This window comes from Tasmannia lanceolata, unplaced genomic scaffold (assembly GCF_043159265.1).
Source record: "Tasmannia lanceolata isolate RefF3 unplaced genomic scaffold, GAP_Taslan_0.1 ptg000018l, whole genome shotgun sequence".
Classification (NCBI taxonomy): Eukaryota; Viridiplantae; Streptophyta; class Magnoliopsida; order Canellales; family Winteraceae; genus Tasmannia; species Tasmannia lanceolata.
In genome coordinates this window covers 19,647,286-19,672,571 of record NW_027518695.1, presented here as the reverse complement: position 1 = coordinate 19,672,571, position 25,286 = coordinate 19,647,286, and the positions used below count along the sequence as shown (strand labels likewise).

The 25,286-nt window shown below is 43.2% G+C and overlaps 1 long non-coding RNA gene and 1 pseudogene across 3 annotated transcripts; both read right to left on the bottom strand.

Annotated features, from left to right (window-relative positions):
- Positions 1-2,740: 2,740 nt before the first annotated feature.
- On the bottom strand, positions 2,741-3,881 carry LOC143851044 (cytosolic sulfotransferase 15 pseudogene; annotated as a pseudogene).
- Positions 3,882-4,578: 697 nt separating this feature from the next.
- LOC143851163 (uncharacterized) lies at positions 4,579-25,286 on the bottom strand. 3 transcript variants are annotated; one of them, XR_013236243.1, is made up of 7 exons: positions 24,576-25,286; positions 6,988-7,059; positions 6,620-6,754; positions 6,214-6,339; positions 5,242-5,434; positions 4,937-5,077; positions 4,579-4,842 (listed from the first exon to the last, which is right to left on the bottom strand). It is a non-coding gene; the product is annotated as an uncharacterized LOC143851163 (long non-coding RNA). The 3 variants fall into 3 exon arrangements; XR_013236241.1 differs by having other exon boundaries at positions 4,937-5,434; XR_013236242.1 differs by lacking the exon at positions 6,214-6,339 and having other exon boundaries at positions 4,937-5,434.

The window sequence follows — 25,286 nt, the reverse complement described above, 5'->3', positions numbered from 1 at the left end:
AGATGGGGGGTGTACCAAAAATCAGCTCCATAGGATCATCCTAACCCCTCCATTTGTGGAGGACAAAAATGGACAGACCCCTATCTACGATAAGGCCTTGCAAATGAATGGTTTGGATCACTCCCCAAAATGTGGGACCCATGTGATTGGGCAAGCTAGCTCACCATAAGTTTGGTGAGCTTAAGCTCACCAACAGTTTCCTCATATATATATATATATATATATATATATATATATATATATATATATATATATATGTGTGTGTGTGTGTGTGTGTGTGTGTGTGTGTGTGTGTGTGTGTGTGTCTATATATATATATATATATATACAAGTTTGTGTCTGTGTGTGTCTCCCCCCCTCCCCTCCTTTCATTCCAAACCATCTAAGACGCTATAAAACTTATTTGGAACATCTTAAAGAGTGATTAAACCTTGATTAGTGCCTCTCACATTCATTGAGCAAGAATTGGATATAGGCTTGATTTGTACATCCTTTCTACATGCATTGTGACCCTCTTTGAAGTGATTTATTTTTCATATTCGATTCAATCATTGTATTTGGCGAGTGTGGTGGAGACGTAATAGCCATCTTCATAGGGCGAGTGTAAGGAGACGCGTGGAGCCTTCTCAAGAGCGAGTGTTGGAGACTCAGAGCTTTCTCTTGGATAGAGAGTCTTGGAGGCGGAGCCACTATCTTTGTAATTGGGTTGATTCACCACCGTTAATGGAATCCGTATTGAAATCACCAAGAAGTCTTGGTGGAGTGGAAATCATTTTTGAGGCACAACCTATATGCATTGTGGCGAGTCCCTAGCAAAGCAGGGGAAGTCTGTTCTTGGAACTGATTTGAGCGTTTCACCACCACTTCATCAAACTTTTCTGGATGATTTTCTGTAGTGCAATTGGTATCCTTTGGGGGAATGGGTCTCCATTCTTGCGTCTGTTTTTTTACACTCTTTTGTCTGGTTTTTGAGGCATGATGAGCTAGAGTGAGATAACGTTCTGCACTCTGTGCAAGAAGGGGACCTCCACTCGTATTCCACTTTTGATGAATTGTTCCCAAGGAAGTTTTTAGATCTAAACTCTCTGGCAAATCTGTTCCAGCCTTGACTTCTATGTAAACCCTTGCATAGCTGAGGCGAGTAGCCTGTGTTGTGTGGGCATCCATGTAAAGGGGGTTTCCAATCTTACTAGCTATCTTGCTTAGGCAATGAGCAGACCAAAATCTCAGGTGGAGACCAGGGAATCTCACCCAAACTGGGACAGAAGAAAGAGCTAGCTTCTCCAGGGCTATGTCTGGGGTCCATCTTCGAAGCACAAAGGGGGTGTCCTCCATAGCTGCAATTGCTTCCCTCAAGAACTATTCACAATCTTCAGAGTCGTTGAACTGGAAGAGAAAGAATCCACCGTGGAGGTTGAAACATTGAAAATCACCCTTGTTTTCCAAGTCCTCTTCAAATGATCCTTCAATGTCATGAAGTAAGGCCTTTTGCCTAGAAACTAACCAACTAGGGAGGTCTCCCATTTTCGACCGTTCTCCTCTAGTTCCTGGTCATCGAAATCAATCTCTGATTTACTCTCTATTTCCACTGAGTGAATGAAACCCAGTTTGGAGGACACTTGGACATCATTTTCAAACAGGGAGCTCCATGAGTTTCCTTTCAACAGGTTTTTTAGGGTTTTCGGACAGTAGTGGAGGCCAATAATGAGTGTGTACCATTTCCGGCTCATTTTCCGAAATCAAATTTTGGTAGGATTCACGTGGAGTGCAAGGCTCTTCGTGGTTATTACCCATAGGTTGCTTTGTAATGTGAGCTGGCAGCATAGAATTCCTTGGGTGAGTGATCATAAGACCAGCTAGTGAGGCTCAAGGCTACAACTATCATGGTAAGAGCAGCTACCATCTTTTATAGCAGCCATAGGGTAGCTTTTCATATTTTCTCTATTTTTGGGGTGATTGCTAGGGGTTTTGCCGGACTTTCCTAGAATAGGAATCGTCTTCAAGCTCTCTCCCAAGGAAGGTTTCAGTTAATGAACTCATCAAGGGTTGGTAGGGGGGAGAAGGTTTGCTAGTCGGAGAGGTTGTAGAAGGTACTGAAAGAGATTCAGTGTTCTTTTTTCTAGTTTTTAGTTTCCTTTTTCCGGAGGATGACTTGTCAGTTGTCTTCTTCATTTTCTGGGATGCTTCTTGCTCATCTCTTTCAGCCAGAAGTGCATCGAGAGGCCTGGAAATAAGCGATACCGATCTTATTATCTTTCAAAAAAGTGAAAAAAAAAAATTATTTTGCTACAAAAATTTTTTGTTGCTGTTCGCGCGGCAGCTTCCATCTAAGCGGAACGCTCCCCTACCAATGCATTTTTGCATCCCACAGCTTTGGCAGATCCCTTGGCCCCATTCATCTTCGGCGCAAGAGCGCTCGATCAGTAAGCTATTGCGCACTCTTTCAAGGGTGGCTGCTTCTAGGCAAATCTCCTGGCTGCCTTTGCATCCCTACCTCCGTTATCACTGAGCGGTCATTTAGGGGCCTTAGCTAGTGATCCAGGTTGTTTCCCTCTTGATGCATCACAAAAGTTGCTTGAGGTTCAAGTTTTATTTAAAGGGACCTTCAATTAATCTTATTTTCTTTCAAAATAGTGAAAAAAAATTGTTGCTAATATTTCTCGGCAAAAATCCAAACAAGGCATTATCGGAAACAAAACAAAAGTACGAAAAGAAAATATTACTTAAGAAGATGATCCAATACATAAATAGCAGTTTATTTATTTTTTGTTGCTCGGAAAGAGCTTCACTTGAAACCAAAAAAAAAAAAAGATAAGACAAGGATATATATATGATGATGACCCAATAACTAAGAGGGGAAGGTGAGACCATAACTGTGGAACTTTTGTTGCGTGAGCTGATCCAAATGCTTTATCATTGAAGGGGTCAGATGATTTACACAATCACCCACCTCCCCTTTCCTAAAAAATACCTTTTTGTCAACACTACCTAGCTCTATTGTTCCACTCTTGTTCACTTCCAAATTGCTCAAATTTTTAAAACTGCATAGTTGTGATATTTCCTCCACCATTGCTTCTTTCTCTTCCTCTGGGGAGAAAGGATACCCCAAGAATTCAGCCAACCTCTTCAAATGAAGTATGGGTTCTTGTTTTATTTCCTCATACTTCAAGAACAAGACCCTTTCAGGCCTTTCCAGGCTTGCCTTCCAGTACCCCAACACATGATCCCAATAAGGACCAAATATAGAAACTCCAGTGCAAAACAACTCAAAGGCCTCTTCTAGAGAAAATGGTCCTAGACTCTCATGTCTCAACTTGCTGAAGAAAACCCACATGGAAGTAAAGGTATCTCTAGGATTCCGGCACAAGTAAACTACCCGACAATTTGACTGTATTGCCGATTCCGGTAAAAACGTGTAAGGGATGTGAGTAGCCAAGAGCCTAGGGGAGGGAATGCTCTCAAATTCAGAAAGTTGGTTATATACAAAGAACTTCAAGATGACAAAAGGGACGAGATCATGGGGGCTAGTGTTTAGCAGAGGGTGGTCAGTGACAAGGTAACGAGTCCGGTTCACAACCGTGAAAGCAAGTGCCTTGAGCCAAGTGGTGCCGGCTTTGGGCGTGGTGACTAGAAATGCATCCCCTTCGCGGGGTTTAAACTGTTGATGGAATGCCACTGCTCCTTTCAAGTACTTTAGAGGATACCAAAAGCCTTGATATTGGTAGTAATAAGGAATGTACCACCCATTCCCTCTTGGAAGGGAGGAGATTAGTTCCTTGCATTCACTCCTCAATGTTTCATCCTCTTTAAGCAATTGGTTTGCGGCCATGGAGAAGCTGGGGAGTGTGAGGATCTAAAGCTATCAATAATTCTCCCAATGGAATTCGACCTTGGATGCATAGCCATACTTATTATACTTCAGTTCTAGATATCTCAAGCTTCAACTACCAGTCTGATCCATTTGAATTGGCAGTAAAATCAGCTAACGATCAACTCATTCCTCCTCATCACTGCCCATACAGGATACAAGAATGTCAAGAATGTAGGCGAGGCGATCTAGACCATTCATCTTGTAAGGAGCAAACCTTGCTGGAATTTATAAGCATTTCATGCTTTGTCCTTTGTTTGACTCTTTCAATAAATTTGTATTTTTTATTCTTCATAATTTTTTTTTTGTCAAGTGCTCTTTATTTAATGGAAAAATTGACCACTTAAAGTTGAAAAGATTCCTAAATTACCTAGTTAACGACCCCACTACATCAAATATGGAGAATTTCTATGGTGTAAGCCTATGGATTTCAGTGTTTTTCAAAAAGCACTGTCCGGCCCATACCATAGATGATCAAACCGTCCATTTGATGGGCCACAATGCATATAGGTTGTGCCTCGAAAATGATTTCCATAGGATGATGTTCGTTATATATACACACACTGGTAAGAACCCCGTGCGATGCAAGGGACGATTGAGGGAATTAGATGATATAAGGAGTAGATAATGCCAAATATGGAGTTCCATTTTATTAAGTGTAGCAGATTTGATTAATAAATTTGATGGGCATGATAGGAAACGAAGCAATTGAATTTAATGGGTAGGATAGAAAACGAATCAAAGTAAATTAAAGGGGCTCCAAATATTGGCACTGTCATATTCTAAATACATAAATTGATAGATTAGATACCACAACCGAATGAACTTGTTATATCGTGTTAAAATAATTTTACAATGGTGGTAGCCAATGCAAAAGAAATAGTTCAGGAGCACAATCCTCATTTCTATCACCATCAGGCGATCAAAACAGGTCCTCAAGCTAGCTTCTGCAAAGTATGATATTGTCACAGCTCCTATACAGACACATAACCCAGCAGAGAGATAATATTGGGTATATGTAGGAATGGTACTCATAAGAAAGGAATGACTAAATTAAAATGATCATACCCAATCTACACGGACATGCGTTTCCTTTATCAGCTGCAATATGGTCATAATTCAGGTCATGCGTTTCCTTTATCAGCTGCAATATGGCTTGCCCCTCACACCCTTCGAATCCCTTCTAATTGTGTTTGTTTAAACAAAGAACTATGGCAGCAAACATAAAAAGAAATAAGCTGCTTAAGGTCTAAATTTAAAAAAATTGAGGTCTATGAGATAGCAAATGAAGAAATGATGATAAAACTAAGAGAAAATCTCATGATGACTTTTGCCTGGATGAGAAAACTGGGACTTGAATAATGTAAAGGTACATGTAGAAAAGGCCATGTGGAGATTTGGGGGCCTGTTGGCAGAGACAACACACATATAGAATGTCCGGCACATGAAGTTTGTGTAGGGTAGGCGCCTCAGTACTCAGTACAGTAAACCGGGCTTTCCATGGTTGTGTATGCCAAACGTGTGTAACCAGCATCACACATAACCCGCCACATTTGGTGGTGGAAGCTGGAAGAGAGAGAAATCATAAGCTTAATGAATGAAAGCATCAACCCACCCTATCATACTATTTGGAATGCATAAAGTCAAACCCAATGCAAAGCAAACAGAGCAAATATACACTAGTTACTTCTTCAATAACTTTTAGTGAGATTGGCAATGCCTAATTTTCTTTCAAATTTAAAGTGTTGTGTGTAATGATGGTGAAACCATTCTTATCACTCTTTTGCTTCAAAATGAAGTTCGTGTGCTTGTTAGACTAAAGGTACAGCCATAAAATGTACATATTTAGATTTGTGGTTTTTAAACATAGCAAAAGAAAATAGACTAAAGTTAAAGCTATTCGTATTGATTCATTTCCTACATATGGAATAACTAATTATTCAATTTAAAAGATGAAAGAAGAAAGGAAGGTTCCACACAACCACAACTGCACATCTCTTCCATCACTCTTAAATGATTTATAAATCCCCTAAATAACCAAGAAAAAAAAAAACATACAAAAACTATTTACTTGGACACCTATATAGGCCTGTTATGCGAAGGAAGCAACTCTTGAAATTAAAAACTAATATATGATATGTTTGGCCCCTGCCTACGCCCAACGCATATACTATCTATCTCAAATTTTATAATGCAAGATAACAACACTGAACAAAAGAAAAAATAATGGGATAAAGGAAAGAAAAAGTTTAGTGGGAATTAACTGATTCTAGCGTATGTTTGGTAACTACATCTTCTAATGACCCAGCCAACAACTCTTATGTATCAAAAGAAGAGAGTGCTACCTTTCTATCAAAAGAATGGAGCTCCACTGTTCGATGATTCTTGACGAGTCGGGCAACATTTTTGATTCATGTGAACATGATTTCCTACCATCTTGAAACAATGATCTTTCCAATTGCCGAGAAGTCCTAAAACCTCAAAAAAGTTAGGGAAAACGAAGCACTGTAACACTTTATAGCCCAAAGCCTCAAAAAGACACAAAAGCCAACCAATGAAAAGAATAACCTTCCAATAGCATTTTTTTAAAAAGAAATAGATTTGAAAACCATTGTTTTAACATTCCAAGAGCAGTTTTTAAAATATATATAGATGCAAAGAACATTGCTTCCCATGTTTTCACGAAGTCCAAAAACCTCAATAAGTGGGAAACAAAATGGACACATCAAATCACATGAGGATGGCATCTACCTGGTGAGTCAGCATGCTGGCAGTTAGGACAGCGTCCTGTGTATCCTTTAGCAACAGCACTATGGCTTGCCTCTCAGACCCAATAGGAGATGTCTTCCAAATTGTGTCTATTTAAAGAAAAATATAGCAACAAACCTACGAAGAAAGAATGTAACTAAGTTATGAAGTCAAAGACATTGACCCGCAACTTTTGCAACAACCAAATGCGTAAAATAAATGGGTTATGAATCCATCATTGTTGAGTCCATTAACCCCAACCAATTGTCAGATTTGGAAGTAACAAATTCCTCCTGAAATTGTACAATCCAAGATGGAATGCAAGCAATTTTGTATCCCCAAAATTTAAGGAAAAATGCAGAAATACATACATGAGACATGCAAAGATGGACAAAAAGCTAGGGTCAAACAGAACCCTACGCTCCTTTTCTTGTCCCTCGGCCCTGCAGACAGGAAATTCAAAAGCCTCAAAAATTAAAAGGTTACCTGAAACACATAAAAAAGAAAGTCGTTCATTCTTTCCTCTTTCCATCTCCAAAGGCGCGCCATAGAATTTATCCAAGCACATGGGTATACATAAATTAGAAATAATTATAAGCTAAACCAACCCCACCCCCCCCCCCCCCCCCCCCCAAAAAAAAACAGCTCATCGCAACGATTGTAGTAATAAATGGGGAAAGGGGGAGCAGAAAAGAAGGACGACCGAAAATCAGTTTTAATATAGAAAGGTTAATGTGTTAGTTGGTAATTGCTACATCATAATGAGAAATGGAAATAACAGAAGCAAGGAACATAACAGGCACAAAGCCCCCTAAAATTCTTTTGGAATTTATGGAAGCATCAACGACCCATCCTAATAGAAGGTGTTCTCAGATATGAAGTAAAATAGATCAACCCATATGTAAGATTCATTTTTAATGACACCCAAAAAATATCCAACTATACCATAAGCTCACATGGTCCCGAGCTCACAGATGAGAGATAAGGACTGCCCGCCCGAGAATCTCTTCTCATGCAAGTGTTGGATTCTATGATATCATGCTAATTTTGGAGCTTTCGCCTAGCATACCAATGCTAATAGGACGCATTTAGCAAGATATTTCGTTATAAAAAGCAGCAATCATACAAACTAAGTGTAAACGATGTAACAAAAGTTCTAAATTCCCAAAATTTTCACTTACACTCATGATCAAGGAGCGCCATTCCAACTTAAGACACCTAGGAACACAAACGGATAATTTACATAGTTGGCATAATTTCTAATAACAGCTCCCAAAACATCCCTCCGAAAAGGGGGAAAACAAAAGAAAAGGAAGCAAAGAAATCATAAAGAAAACAGACACCAAAATACCAACCATAGAAAAAAAGGAAAACATTAGCGGAGCAAAAATTAACAATAAATCAGATGCCTAAAAAAATCCAAGCCCACCAAAATACCACATTCCTAGCCTCCACAAAAGTGGGGGAAAAGGTTACAATTTAAAAAATGCAAAATATAAGGTAAAGAAGAATGGGAGGCCAACACGTGGCATGAACAATAGAAAACCCTTCCCTCTTTATTATAGACTAGTCACAGCGCACAGGGCGACAAAAAAATAGAAAATTATTCATACAAAATTGTGGGAAGTATCTTGAACTCATGCTCTTTGGATGCAACTGCAACTCCAAATGTCAAACACTGAATTGATTGGATCCGTTGATCTGAGCAGCCTTCCCACCAAATAGATTGCCTCGTAATATTATTCAAGATAATCAGTCTCCATTGAAAACACTTGGATCTAATGGTGTCAACTTCTTAAGGGTGAACCTGAACGAAGTTGAATATCTATTGGAACTTGAACCCAATTGAGCTATTGCCCATCCCAAAAACAAAGAACTCTGCATACAAAACAAGCAATTTCAATAAAAGATAAGATATTTATAGCATGTTTCTCAAAACAAACAATTTGGGATAAGAGTATAGTTGATACATCCGAGGAGATGAACTTTCTAGTGAGGAGGCAGAATACAGGAAAGCTACGGTAAGCAAGCAATCAAGGGAGAAGATGTTGAAGGTTATACAACTGAGTTTATGTAGGAAAGTAATTCCATCCATTTCAATCCACAAGCAGATCCAATAACCATTTTTGGGTGCACAATCGGTAATAATCTGAAACAAATAGCAAATTAGGAGCCAACTTTATAAATCTTCACAACTTTTATTCGCCAACACTTGCCAAAAGCGAAGCACTAACATTTGATTAATGGTTTAAATTTAGGATATAATCCAGCAACTAGATTGGATGATCTCACAATATAAAAGCTCTCACATTCTGTCTATATAGATCATATCTGTGATCTCACAATATGAAAGCTCTCATATTCTGTCTATATAGATACTTATGCGTGTATATATAATATCTATCTATGCTATATACTAACCATCTTTCTTTGCATTGTTGTTCGTTTTCTTTCTAACAAAATTATTTATTACAAAACAAGCTCCTCTAGATATTAAATTTAGTACTGATTTTATATTTAAGTGGGGCTTGCCATATTATTCCTCATGTTGTTGATAGATGGGGCCACCGTTTACACCTCATGTTTCTTATGGGGCTTAACATTTCACAGCTCAGATTTTAATGAATGGGGCCATCATTTACCCTTAATGTTATTGATGAGTGGGACCCACCACCTCAACCCAAACTGATCCATTAGGGTGGGGCCCACCATTTTACACCTCATTTTTTGATGGGGCGGGTCCACAATTTTACACCCATGCATAGCATGTATCTATCTATATCTATAAAGCTGAATGTGGTAAGCTGGGGTGTCACCATGTTGCACCCCGAAATTTAAAAACGCTTGCATTCCCTAATGTAAAAAACATTTTTTTAAGGATAATACCGTAAGGAATTCTAAAAGTTACTCTTTCCAAATTACATGGCATGTTTCCTAATGCCTTAATCAATAAGTTGAACGTGGTAAGCTAGAGTGCCACGTGGCACCCCGAAATTTAAAAACGCTTGCAATCCCTTATTTAAAAAATGTCTTTTTTAAAGGATAATACCGCAAGGAATTCCAAAAGTTACTCTTTCCAAATTACATGGCATGTTTCCTAATCAAGAGTCAAAACCCAAATGACACTTCTCTTTCTCTCTATCTCAACGGATACTCCCCGTGCATCGCACGGGACTGCAACTAGTATATATATAATGAGAAAACGGTTTCTACACAAAAGTGTAGATAAGTTATTTACACACTAGCTTAAAATACAGTGGAGGGCATATTGTTTGGGTGATCCAAACCATTCATTTGATCGGCCCTCACATAGATAGGGTGTCCACAAAAAATCAGCTCCATAGGATCATCCCAACCCTACGATTTGTGGAGGTAAAATGGATGTGTATAAACCTTCCCAAATCTGTCCATTTTTTGCCTCCACGGTTCGAAGGGTTAGGATGATCCTATGAAGCTGATTTTTTGGGCACACCCTATCTATGCGAGGGCCCATCAAATGAATGCTTTGGATCACCCAAACAATGTGGGCCCCCACCGTATTTTAAGCTAGTGTGTAGATAACTTATCTACACTTGTGTGTAGAAATCGTTTTCTCATATATTATATATGATAGATTGCTTAATGGTATTTATTTGATGTGTTTATTAAATGAGTTGAACCCAAACCCCACCAAGCTCGAGCCGGGCTCGTTCGTTTACTAAACGAGCCGAGCCGAACTAAGCTCGAACACCCCAATGTTCGGCTCGGCTTGGCTCGTTTGCAGCCCTAATTGTTTGGGGCCTTGGACATCAAGACAAAAAAGAGGAGTTGCTGATGGACGAATGCGATGACATCGAAGATAATCCCTTCCTCTTAATGAGTGGTCTTCTTATCTCTGCTATGATGAGTCCGTACCTTCGTCTTATTTAGTCAATTGAAAAATGTTACGATGACAAATGATGCATTTTCAGTGTGAATTGGGTCAGGTGGCAAATAATGTATCAATTATGCAACGTTGTGTCTCAAGCTAGTAATGCATTTTGGCGCCTGATGTTTCATAGCTCCAGTGAAGATGACTCCTCTCTTTAACTCTCATGTCTATTTGAATTCTTCCTTCCACTTCAAACTGCGGATCCCCATCTTCATCTTCTCTGCAAGAATTCGTCACTATATCTCTCTCTCTCTCAACCTTGTTAGGCCTCGCAGCAGATCAGCATCGAGTAACTCCACCATCAATTGTTCTTTCCCAACCCATTTGCTACTATAGCACTTAAAGGTCATTTTATAGGTACTACGTACCGGATCTTTTCTACATGGAGTGTTGAATAGGTGAGCTGCTCTTTGTAGAGCCACTTCAGTAGTGATCTAAGTTCTATTTTTATCGCTTTATGATATGTGCAGGAAGCCTTTTCTTGTCCAAGAAGTATAGGAATGGTGTGACCAATCCCAAAGAAGGCTTGAACATGCTACAACTAATGCTCAGGGGTCGATATCAAGATCCCGAAGCTATGACCTATCCCAAGGGATGGTGTGACCGATCCTAGTATGACGCTGGAAATATATAGTGCCGAGGTGAACTGTTTGCTTCTCCAAGTACATTCATTATGTTTACATTTGAATTCAGAAGAGTCAAACATGGCATCCGTAGGAACTCTATAAGTCTCTTCTTCGAGTAGTTCCTAGTTGTTGTCATATGGTTTCAAGAGGAAAAGGAAAATACACCGACTGTTGGGGGTAAAATTCAATCACGACGCATGGCGCAAGATCCATCCAGTAGTGTACCCAGCGCCACATCACAGAAATGAAAATGAAGAAGTTCTCCAATTGTGACATGTGGCATTACGCCTCAGCCGTCTCCACGGCCGGACCCGACTCCGACTGACCTCCACTCCTTCCCGAGCAAAAATAGCGTCTTCCATGAGAAAGCACCTTGACAGCTCACCGCCATCATGAACTGACATAGCCAGGATCTGTCCCAAATCCCAGTTCTGCCGTACCGAAGTCAGTTTCAGGCAGCCGCCAATCTGTCACCACGAGATCTCCTATTCTGTCGAATCACCTTCTAGGATCGTACATGCATGCACTGCCACACTGACATCTCTAGTGATATACACGGTCCACGTCACCGTAACATAGAGCCTAGGATACCGGAACCCCGACCTATATAAGGGGGCCCCTCATTCAAACGACACCCCACATATATTCCCATTCACAAGAGAGGAAAAACACAAGAGAACTCCATATCACACAGGAAAACCCTTATTATCCCAGGGTCAGGGTAAGAAACCCTTCCAGATGTGTCACCACCCTCTACATTCCAGTCCTCCTTTCCTCCTGGTACCTCGATCTGACTTGAGTGTCGAAAGGTCCCCATCACGATATCCCGTCACGGCAAGAATCACAAGGGTCCCACTCCAAGATGGCTTGCAAGTTCCACCCTTCGCCCCGTACGACGGTTCCGTCGAACCTAAGGAGTATATGGATGCATATGGTACCACCTTGCTCATTACGGACGCTCCGGAAGCCGTCATATGCCGGATCTTTCCTTACACCCTCGAAGGGGTGGCGCAAGTCTAGTTCACCGCGTTCCAGTCTAACTCTATCGGGTCCTACAAAGAGCTCTATGAACAAATGGTCATGTGCTTCGATGCTTCCCGGGGATACTAGTGTCCTCCATCATCCCTAGCCACCCTCAAGCAGCAGCAGGGTGAATCGAGACACTTACCTCCACAGATATAATGGCAGAGCTTACGCTGCCAGCATGCAGGGTTCCAACATTGAATATTGATGTTTGCCTTCCAAAGGGGCATGGATCTGTTTTCCCCACTCCTCCATTTTCTATAGAGAACACCACCTCGAGACATACATGACCTATTGTGGACCCCGATCCTGAGGAGGGAGGCGAGGAACGAGTCCCCCGTCGGTCCTTTGGATCTCCAAATGAAAAGGAGAGCTCTACCAAGGAACTCTCAAAATAAGTGCCACCTTCATAGCATAGCACGAGTGGCGATATAAATGAGATACCTCTTGATCAAAGGATAAATCCCCAAACCAAGACGTACCTAAAACAAATCAGAGTCGTCATCCATGGATAGGCCATGGAATCCCAAAAACAAATCCTCTGTGCAATGGATAACCAGATATATATGGGCTCGTGCCTGATTACGAATGAGGAAGGTCCGAAGAGCACCTAAATCCGCCCAAGTGCAAGCACTCGGTCTCTTATGCCATTTATTTATTAACTTTGAAGAATTTTGGGCAAAAATCATGTGAAATGGGAACAAATATCCCCGAGATAACGTCTACCTAAACATGCATGGCCCGGGGATAAAAATAATGCAAACACAAAATAAATAAAAGAAATGTCGCCTAAGCATAGCTAGGTCATGAATGTCATGCCTAATTGGTGTCTAACTTCTGGTGGGCAAACACATGCATGCTATAGCTAAAAGTATAAGGTAAATAAAGGTGCAAGTATAATGAGATATGATAAGCAAGAAAAACGGTAAAGCAACAGCTAAACATGTGAAATAGCAATAAAAAAAACAGTAAAGAACTATAGCTAACAATATAATCAACAAGTAATAGACTGGTAAGTAGTAAAGAGCTACAGCTAAGCACATGAGTGATTAAATAAGGAAATAATCTCAATCTGAAGAAAACACACAAGAAAAAATGATAACAAAAAACACAAACTCTAAAAAATACTAACAACAAACCCTAAGACTCTAAACGTTGTCGCCCGAATCTTTGGATGGTCTGGAGTTTATCCAAAGCCACCTACGTATCCCCGCCTCCCAGGAATCAAGGCAACGTAGTTCTTGCACGTCTATTCTAAACTATGATGCCTAAGACATCTATACCACTAAACTAGACTCATCCTAAAAGATCGGACCGATTTTTAAAGCTTCTTGAACGTTGTTTAGGTTAAAGTGAATTGCAGATTTTAGGATTCCCTATATTCCCTAACTAAATGCAAATTTATTTTAACCTTAGACTAATGCAGGTAGTCCCTATATCCTATGTGTAACTAGGTGGTATTCCTAGGGAAAACAATGGACTATCTAACGCACATTATTCCAATCATCAGTTAGCGAAGAGTATCGCCAACTGACCGGACAGAGGCGTCAAACTCCTAGCTAGGACAAACTCCTAACTCTAAAATAAACACAAACAAAACACACAACATATCAAGGACAAACTCCTAACTCTAAAACCCTCTATTTAGGACAAACTCCCAACTTTAGAGGAAGATCTTTTCGAAAACATGTTTTATGGATTTTTGTATTTTTAAAAGGATAAAATGATTTATTTACAAAATTTGAAAAATTTTATTTACAAAGTTTAACTGAACTTGGGATAAAAATCTCAAGCTGCCTACGTACCTTTTGGAAAAAGATCAAGCCAATGTAGTTCGGAAACAAATTTTCCTAACTACTTCTATTATTGTTTAAACTTTTTAGATATTTCAATGTTTTTGACATTTTAAAAATGTTCCAAATGTTTTTGGATTTCAAATTTTTTGATGTTTTTAAGTTTTAAATGTTCAAATATTTTTAGACTTTTAAACGTTTTCACCCTTAAAGGGAACATGCAAACACAACAAACTAGGGCAAAGTCTTAAAGCTAAAGAGGAAACCTCAAACAAGCAACTAATATCAAAATGAAACGATTCACAACAAGTAAACTAATATCCCAAAACAAGTAAATGATCCAAGATCCCAAGCAAACAAACTAATGTCCCAACTAAAACAAACATGGTAAGATCCCAAGTAAGCAAAGCTCTAATAAGACTATGCTAATCTCTAATAAAGAGGAGTGGTAACAACATTAAAGAACAAACTCCTAAACTAAAGGACAAACTCCTAAACTAGTACCACTAAAGAGGGGGTGCAAATAAGTCGAAGACTCTAAAAACGCTACCAAAACATGGGGGTAAATAAGTCAAAGACTCTCTAAACAAGAAAAATAAGACAAAGTATGTCTCCAATGGAGTACAACTAAACTCTAATAAGACAGTGTATGTCTCCTATGGGGTACAACTAAACTCTAATGAGACAATGTATGTCCCCTATAGGGTACAACTAAACTCTAATGAGACAGTGTATGTCTCTTATGGGGGCTCCAAGTATCCCTATCATTGCCCTTGCAATGAATAAGTAAAGCTAAGACAACTAACAGACAAGTTGGTCTCCAACTAGTTTGGGGTACAAGTTAGAGGGGTTTCTATAAATGAGGCTATGCAAGCCTCATAAAAGGGATAAACACTCTAAATGAGACGAAGCTTGTTTCCTAAAAGGGGGAAAAACCACTATAAGACTAAAGTAGTCTCCTAAAAATTGGGGCTCTAGATGACTCTTTCATCGCCATTGCAATGAATAAAAAACTAAAGTCTAAGGGTGTCTAAAAGACTGAGAAAGTCTACTAAACAAAGAGGGGAATGCTATTTGGACTTAGTAAGTCCCCTAAAATTATGGGCTTGGGATAACTCCTTTATCGTCATAACTTCTAGGCTATAATGCTCAAATGGGATAAGGGAAAGGTTCTAATAAGACAAATCATGTCTACTAAGGAAGGTGAAACAAACAGAGGTACTATACCTTCAACAAGCTGCAGAAAGAAACTTTGCCAAATCAACTCTCACTAGCTCATGTTAATAAATCAATTGATTCACACACTTTCTACAATAAGAAGGTGAACTACTTAAAGAAGATGAATTACATCATCATCCTAATAAAATAATATGGGCTTCAATTCATTGACACCACTTTAAAATGGTAATACCTCCACAAACAGGTTAGGAAAAAGTATATGTAAATACCATTGCCACAAGGATACAAGAGAAACATTCCCTTTCCAGCTATGGTGTTAACCGCACTGGTGTTGTCATTTATAATTAAGCTAGACAAACATCAGGAGATTAAACTAGACTAACATCATGCTCAAATAGATATCCGAAAGTTTAGAGACTTGTAAAAACTAAAATCTGAAATTTAAATGATGCAGTCAACAGCTCCAAGTCCACATTTATTTAGCACATGATACAATTGGAAGAAGGTAAATCCAATATGAAAATGATGATATTGAAACGGGAATAGCAAACTGATAGTGCTTTTTAATGATATGACCACACTTACTAACACAAAGACCTCACTCATACCAAAGGCATATTTTAGCACCATATCAGAATTCCCTGTAACTAATAAGTCACAATGGTAATGCTATCATGTCTCAATTATCAAAATGAGGAGATGCTATGATCATATACCCTGTTCAAGCAAGAAAATGAGAACTGACATAGTTAGGGCTGCTCAAACAACCATACACACAAAATACCAACATACAGACATATGCACAGACACTTGCATGCACACAACACACAGACATATATTCACGTTTGTTTTATCAATACACATTCTCAAATACCTGCATATAGACAATACTCACACATACATATCTTCACTCTCACATGTATATACAGACGCATATATACAATCAATCTGTGTCATCATGAAATAACTCCCAACCGTATAACATCTTAAAACAAATTGTATTGTAACACTCATGACAATCACCCTACACGTAACAGTTAAAATCAGTCTCATTTAAACCTCATCCAGTAATCCAATTAAAAGTGGAGTTCCCATTTAGCCAAAACAGGGTTATACAAATAACAAAGTAGTGAGGGCTGCTATTATTAAGAAGATGAGGTCTGCACATGGGCTAACCAAGAAGGCAACACATATCATAGCAAGGTGAGGGCTGCGCATTTCAAAAGGAGATGAAGACTATGCACATCAAAGTAATAAATGGGCTGAATTGTGTCAATATACACATATACTTATACACAGACACATGCACACCAAAACACACAAACGTATACACAACACTCTCTCTCTCTCTCTCTCTCTCTCTCTCTCTCTCTCTCTCTCTCTCTCTCTCTCTCTCACACACACACACACACACACACACACTCACAACCATATACACACAACACACACTCACACACACAACACGCACTCGTATATACACATCACACACTCACATATACACAACACATACAAACAGACACACACGCACATTCTCGCACACTCACAGCCATATACACACAACACACACTTGTATACACAACAGAAATTGAACTACAATACAAATGGAGGAACTGTTTCACAAACAGAACATAGAGACATAGCTGGACTGAAATTGGACATGCTCATGATAATAGAGATACAACTGGAATGAAATTGAACATGCTTATGACGATAGAGACACAGCTCAACTGAAATCATGTGATTCCTAAATAAAGATCATCAACTGCTCATTACATACAACTAAGTTTCTAAACATGTATGATGCCATCCTGAACATTTACGAAAAGCAATCTTGACTAATGCTTGCACTACTATTACTATCTTGACAAGAGAAATTGTAGGTCACCAAACAAGAGGCTCAAAACAAGAGTATCACTTCTCCTCTAAAAAAAATTAGGTCTATCTATTTACTCAAAATGGACGTCCAATTGAAGCAGAAAAGCTTTATAGTCTGAAATTCAAGTGAATGGCTGATCCAGCACCACATCTGAACTAGGCAATGGTGACACATACCACTATGAGGTTTCCTGAGATGGAGATCACAAGACTTAATGATAAAACAAAATTAGAGGTTCCAATATCAAGGCCAAAAGATGATAACAACACTGCCACATACTAGCAATAACGCCATTTTCAGTCATCAAAGTACATAACAAAAGCAATCTAACCCGTAAAAAAAATGATAAACCAAACACATGGGAACAAAGCCTTGTCTATACAGCTATCCATATGATGTAAGCATACTGATTCAATTCAATCAATGAAAGGCAACCATCCAAATGTTATTCCCTGTTAGACCTAAAATCGGTAACAGGTACAGCAGTGACGTAAGAGCTGAGCTGGATGACTAGGGGAGCTGAGTCCTGAGGGACCGGAGTGAACGAGGAGTGAGGTGGTCGAGAACGAGTCCTGCTATGAGGGCTGAGTCCTGCACAAGTCAAGCGAGGTCAGAAGACCAACCCGGGTTTTACTCCGGACAGGCCCTTCGACACTCAAGTCAGTATGAGCAGGAGTGAAGGGGAGAAGTCTAAGAGTTTGGGTGGAGAGGGTTTTTCGCATTACCCGTTGGTTTTAGCTTTGAATCCCTATTTATAGGGGAAAACCTGGTGAGGTGTCCAGGACAGGTGTCCTGGACGGGTGGCGGCCTGTGAGAGGCTGGAGTTCACCTACTCCAGGACAGGTGGCGGCCTGTGAGAGGCTGGAGTTCACCTACTCCAGGACAGGTGGCGGCCTGTGAGAGGCTGGAGCTCACCTGCTCCAGGACAGGTGGCGGCCTGTGAGAGGCTGGAGTTCACCTACTCCAGGACAGGTGGCGGCCTGTGAGAGGCTGGAGTTCACTTACTCCAGGACAGGTGGCGGCCTGTGAGAGGCTGAAGCTCACCTACTCTGGGACAGGTGGCAGCCTGTGAGAGGCTGGAGATTTTACACCCCATCAGTTGCCCCCCAGTTTTCCAAGTCATTGACTCATTGAGGGACTTGGGAAAGTGTGATCAATCGTTTCTCTGGATGGGTAGGCGTTGTTTGGAAGTGAATCGGGGAATTCAGTCTGGAGGTCCAGTCCGGAGTCCGGAGTTCGGAGTCCGGAGTACGGCTTCCACCGGACTGATTTTGACGTTTTGTAAGACGCGTCGTATTCAGTCCGGAGTTCGGAGTACGGAGTTCGGAGTCCGGAGTACGGCTTCCACCGGACTGATTTTGACGTTTTGTAGGACGCGTCGTATTCAGTCCGGAGTTCGGAGTCCGGAGTACGGAGTCCACCGGACTAATTTTGACGTTTTGTAGGACGCGTCGTATTCAGTCCGAAGTTCGGAGTACGGAGTTCGGAGTCCGGAGTACGGCTTCCACCGGACTGATTTTGACGTTTTGTAGGACGCGTCGTATTCAGTCCGGAGTTCGAAGTACGGAGTTCGGAGTCCGGAGTACGGCTTCCACCGGACTGATTTTGACGTTTTGTAGGACGCGTCATATTCAGTCCGGAGTTCGGAGTACGGAGTTCGGAGTCCGGAGTACGGCTTCCACCGGACTGATTTTGACGTTTTGTAGGACGCGTCGTATTCAGTTCGGGGTTCGGAGTACGGAGTTCGGAGTCCGGAGTACGGCTTCCACCGGACTGATTTTGACGTTTTGTAGGACGCGTCGTATTCAGTTCGGGGTTCGGAGTACGGAGTTCGGAGTCCGTAGTACGGCTTCCACCGGACTGATTTTGACGTTTTGTAGGACGCGTCATATTCAGTCCGGAGTTCAGAGTACGGAGTTCGGAGTCCGGAGTACGGCTTCCACCGGACTGATTTTGACGTTTTGTAGGACGCGTCGTATTCAGTCCGGGGTTCGGAGTACGGAGTTCGGAGTCCGGAGTACGGCTTCCACCGGACTGATTTTGACGTTTTGTAGGACGCGTCATATTCAGTCCGGAGTTCGGAGTCCGGAGTACGGCTTCCACCGGACTGATTTTGACGTTTTGTAGGACGCGTCGTATTCAGTCCGGAGTTCGGAGTACGGAGTTCGGAGTCCGGAGTACGGCTTCCACCGGACTGATTTTGACGTTTTGTAGGACGCGTCATATTCAGTCCGGAGTTCGGAGTCCGGAGTACGGCTTCCACCGGACTGATTTTGACGTTTTGTAGGACGCGTCATATTCAATCCGGAGTTCGGAGTCCGGAGTACGGCTTCCACCGGACTGATTTTGACGTTTTGTAGGACGCGTCGTATTCAGTCCGGAGTTCGGAGTCCGGAGTACGGCTTCCACCGGACTGATTTTGACGTTTTGTAGGACGCGTCGTATTCAGTCCGGAGTTCGGAGTACGGAGTTCGGAGTCCGGAGTACGGCTTCCACCGGACTGATTGTGACATTTTGCGCCCCGTCCGGTTCAGACCGGACTGCTTTTTGTCGTTTTGCTGAAACGCGTTATATCCAGTCCGGCTGGGGCCGGACTGATTTTTGTCGTGTTGCGCCCAGTCCAGTTTGGACCGGACTGCTTTTTGTCGTTTTGCTGAAACGCGTTATATCCAGTCCGGCTGGGGCCGGACTGATTTTTGTCGTGTTACGCTCAGTCCGGTTCGGACCGGACTGCTTTTTTTTATTTTTCAGAAACGCGTTATATCCAGTCCGGAATACGGAGATCCAGTTTGGAGATCCAGTACGGAGTACGGAGATCCAGTACGGAGTACGGAGATCCGGTCCGATTGTCATTTGGAGGTGCGCGTCATATCCAGTCCGGAGTATGGAGATCCAGTTCGGAGATCCAGTACAGAGTACGGAGATCCAGTCCGGAGATCCAGTCCGGTTGTCATTTGGAGGTACGCGTCATATCCAGTCCGGAGTACGGAGATCCAGTCCGGAGATCCAGTCCGGTTGTCATTTGGAGGTACGCGTCATATCCAGTTCGGCTTGAGATGAACTGAATTTTGTCCTGTAGCGAGACGCGTCATATCCAGTTCGGCTTGAGATGAACTGAATTTTGTCCTGTAGCGAGACGCGTCATATCCAGTTCGGCTTGAGATGAACTGAATTTTGTCCTGTAGCGCTTTGCGCTATATCCAGTTCGGCTTGAGATGTTCTGAACGGCTTAGGATGACCAAGTTTTATTGAACTTGGGTTTCCGGGCAGCGAGTACCTTAGTTTTAGCGAACTGGGCTTCCGAGCAGCGAGTACCCTAGTTTTAGCGAACTGGGTTTCCAAGTAGCGAGTACCCTAGTTTCAGCGAACTGGGTTTCCAGAGTACCCGAGTTTTAGTGAACTGGGTTTCCAAGCGGCGTTGGTTTTTGCGTCCGGGCTGGTTCCGGACCAGGAGTGAGCTCCCGATCTTTGCGGAGATGAGCCGTGGCGATCCAAGCAGCGAGTACCCAGTTTTAGCGAACTGGGTTTCCAAAGTACCCGAGTTTTAGTGAACTGGGTTTCCAAGCGGCGTTGGTTTTTGCGTCCGGGCTGGTTCCGGACCAGGAGTGAGCTCCCGATCTTTGCGGAGACGAGCCGTGGCGATCCAAGCAGCGAGTACCCAGTTTTAGCGAATTGGGTTTCCAGAGTACCCGAGTTTTATGAACTGGGTTTCCAAAGAGTACCCAAGTTTTATGAACTGGGTTTCCAAAGAGTACCCAAGTTTTATGAACTGGGTTTCCAGAGAGTACCCAAGTTTTATGATCTGGGTTTCCAGAGAGTACCCAAGTTTTCTGAACTGGGTTTCCAGATACAAGAGGGAGACTGAGTCTGCAAAAAGATTATATTATTCATATTAACATAAATTTAATTTACAAAATCACCTTTCATGCAGGACGATTTGACTTAGTGAGTTGGTGCTGAGTGCTGCTGCTGAGAGAGGAGCCGATCAGAGCGACTTTCTCACTATCTTCTGGGCATAGTGGGATGAAGATGAGGTCTTCAACGGGTTGAGTCCCCCTGAGTTCGTCCCTGACATCGAGTAGTTCGATTGGCAGTGATTCCACTGCATTTTTGCCTTTGAGTGCCATCGCATAGCACTCCCTGGATTGGGGTTGATCTCCTCGAACTTCTCCCACGCCGTTGGGGGTTATGAACTTCATCTTTTGGTGATAAGCCGAAGCCACTGCACGAATCAGGTTCTGGCCAGGCCGTCCTAGGATAGCATTATAGACCGAAGTGGGCCTTTACTACCAGGAAGTTGACCATGGCGAACGCCTGGCAGGGAGGCTCTCCGACAAGGACTGGGAGCTCAATCTGCCCCTCTACTTTCACCACCTCTCCGAAGAAGCCAAACAGATCTGAGCTTGCCGGCTTCAGGTCGTCGCCTATCATCATCTTCTGAAAGGCGTGATAGTATAAGATATCCGCCGAACTCCCATTGTCGACCAGGATTTTCTTCAGCTCCCAGTTGGCGACGAGAATAGTTAAGACCAGGGCGTCCTCGTGAGGCAGTATGAGGTTGTCCAGATCTGCGTCTGAAAAGGAGATCTCATTCTCCTTCTTCGGCTTTTTACTGCATGTGTGCACGACGTTGACTCGTCGTGCATATGATTTTCGAGCAGCAGACGATGTGCCCCCAGCGGTGGGTCCGCCCATAATTGTGCCAATGACTCCCCTTAGCTGGGATCGGTGCGCTTCTGGTTGTGGACTGGATGGAGGGGGAGATTGGTTCTTCGCAGGGGGTGGTTGCGACCGTCGAGGGCTGCGGCCCTGCGGACTCTTCTCTCTGCTCTCCGGTCTGTGGCTGTCACTGCGAACGTACTTTTTCAAGTAGCCCCAGCCAATTAGCTGCTCGATTTCTTTCTTGAGCTGCCAACATTCGTTTGTGTCGTGACCGTGGTCCCTGTGGAACCGACAGTACTTTGATTGGTCCCTCTTATTTCCCTTGGAGATCATTCTGGTTGGCCACCTCACGAACTCTTCACTACTGATAGCGGTCAGTATGTGTCTCCGGGAGGTGTTGAGAGGGGTGAAGTTCTCTTCCCTCCTCTGCGGGGACTTCTCTCTTCTGGGGGCCTTATCCTCCCTACGCTGCTTGGTAGGGTTCTTGTCCTCAGAGGTTCTCCTCCGAGTCAAGTCCAGGGCTGCCAGTGTTTCCTCCACTGCTATATACTCCTCTGCCCCGGCCATGAGGTCTGCTAGTGAGTGCGGATTTTGTCGAGCTACAGCCCGACGGAAATCATTAGACCTGGCCCCCGCGAGGAGCGCATTCATAGCTGCTGAGGGATCTAGATTGGGCACCTGAAGTGCCTCCGTGTTGAAGCGGCGGACGAATACTTTCAGGGGCTCATTATCCTCCTGCCGCAAGGCCATCAGGGATGCTGTCGTTTTCCTCGGCCTGCGGCTACTCATGAAGTGGCGGACCAGATCCTCTCCAAAGTCATCGAAATTGCTGATGGAGTTCGGTTTGATCCTGGAGTACCAGTCTCTCGCCGCGCCAGTTAGCGTCGTTGGAAACGCTCTGCAAATGAAGCCGTCGGAGGTGCCGTGGAGGAGCATCATTGTTCTGAATGTCTCCAAATGGTCCACGGGGTCAGTAGTTCCGTCGTACTGCGGGACGGCGGGCATTTTAAACCCTCTGGGTGCTGGGGCACCCAGGACATCATCAGTGAACGGCGTTCTGCTTGAGAACGCCCTGGAGGCGGGCCGGCTCTGATCCTTCGCCAGCTCCTCTATCCGGTGGTCGATTTCCTCAATTCTCTGTAGGAGCGGATCCGTTCTATGTTCCAAGGACCTGATTCTTCTCACAGATTGGCTCGCCGCGGAGCCGGACTGGCTCTCCGAACTCCTACGACGAGGCCGGGACTTCACTGGTGGTGCACGATCTTCATGAGCTCGGCGCCTTTGTGCGGAGCGGGACTGCGACCTTTGACGGCGGTGAGGCTCTGCTTGGGCATGCCTCACTGTGGGGTGATGGACTTGTCTGGTGGAATGATGAGTTCGGCCCTCACCATGGTGTGATGACTCTCCCCTGCGGACACCTGGCCTTTCCTGGCCAGGTCGCGGGGCCTCTGGAGGAGGTTGAGGGGGCACTTGAAGTAGTTGCTAGTACTGCCCAACGAGGGCTGTCATCTGCTGAAATAGAGCTTGAACTTGCTCCGGGGTGGGCAAGGGATTCAGATGTTCTGAGCGAGCCGGGCTCTGCTCTGCTGTAGCAGAAGCTGCTACTACTAGTGATGCAATTCGCTCGCTCCGGGTTCTACGGGGTAGCGCGGTTTGGGTAGTCCGCGCCCGCGCAGTAGGCATCCGCGTACTCTTGCGTCCTGCCATTTTTGTGAGTGGGATGTGTAAGGACAGCTTTTAGTTCTGGCGTCCCACGGATGGCGCCAATCTGTTAGACCTAAAATCGGTAACAGGTACAGCAGTGACGTAAGAGCTGAGCTGGATGACTAGGGGAGCTGAGTCCTGAGGGACCGGAGTGAACGAGGAGTGAGGTGGTCGAGAACGAGTCCTGCTATGAGGGCTGAGTCCTGCACAAGTCAAGCGAGGTCAGAAGACCAACCCGGGTTTTACTCCGGACAGGCCCTTCGACACTCAAGTCAGTATGAGCAGGAGTGAAGGGGAGAAGTCTAAGAGTTTGGGTGGAGAGGGTTTTTCGCATTACCCGTTGGTTTTAGCTTTGAATCCCTATTTATAGGGGAAAACCTGGTGAGGTGTCCAGGACAGGTGTCCTGGACGGGTGGCGGCCTGTGAGAGGCTGGAGTTCACCTACTCCAGTACAGGTGGCGGCCTGTGAGAGGCTGGAGTTCACCTACTCCAGGACAGGTGGCGGCCTGTGAGAGGCTGGAGTTCACCTACTCCAGGACAGGTGGCAGAACGTGAGAGGCTGGAGCTCACCTGCTCCAGGACAGGTGGCGGCCTGTGAGAGGCTGGAGTTCACCTACTCCAGGACAGGTGGCGGCCTGTGAGAGGCTGGAGTTCACTTACTCCAGGACAGGGTGGCGGCCTGTGAGAGGCTGAAGCTCACCTACTCTGGGACAGGTGGCAGCCTGTGAGAGGCTGGAGATTTTACACCCCATCATTCCCCAAGGAGCAAAAAGAATTGTTTGGAAAAGGGGTGAAGTTTGTAATCAATGGATCAAGCATCATGAAGCTCAAGAAAAGGAATCCTTGGAAATACATTTTTATCTCAAACTTTTATTAACCAGAGGCTTTCAAAAGTTTATCACACACTATCTACAGAGTATATTACACAAACAAAAGGGATAACTTGTATATAGGGTCTTGCTCTTGGATCACCATAGTTCATTTTGCAATGTAAGAGTATATGACACTAGGTAATGCAAGTATACAGTAGTAAATAGAACCTCCAATGTGCATGAACCAGGGGTATCTTTTAAAAATATAATCAAAAGAGTATTGAATCTTATGCAGGTAAAAGAACCTATGCATTCCAAAAGTATATATGATTTCTACTATACTTTGAGAAATAAAGAAAGTAGAAGAAGATTACCTGGATTCATCTGCAGATAGTATGAGACCTGCACCTTGATTCTTTTCACTAGTAGCAGCTCTGTACTTATGAAGAAAAATAAAATGAAGCTTGTGGCAATGGCTGGAGATGGTGTCCGGAGTAGATGTGAGTTGCCGGAGTTGCACTTGCGCGAAGCCACGCTGATGAAGCTTGTAATGGACAGCTCACAAATCCCTCTTTTTCTTCACCTCTACAAATCAGCCCCAATTAATCTCCTCTACCTTAATTTCCACTCAAGCCTAGTGGTGGATGGGATGGAGGAGATGATCGGAGGTGAAGGTGGCCATGGGGTTTCAAGGGTTTTAATGGCTGAAAAGGGACAGAATCCAAGTGGGTTTGATGGGTTTTGAAATGGGTTTTAGAGATGAGATGAAAGATCTGTTGAGGGGAATAGCAGTGATGGAGTAGGAAGATGGCCGGCCGGAGGGAATGAGGTCGGAGAAGATGCGTGGCCGGAGGTGGTGATGATGGAGATGGGTAATCGATTTTCTTCTCTACAAAATGAAAACCACTCTGCCCAGCCCTAATTCGATCCCTCTTATTAGGGAAAATGATAAATTCGGAATCGACATTTGTCTGTAAAATAAATTAGCATATAAATTGGCGAAATAAGTGATTAGCCAGAAGAGTACTATCGGAGGGGATTCTGTCTCCTTATAGGGCTGTCAAACACAGTTTAAGTAGAGAAGT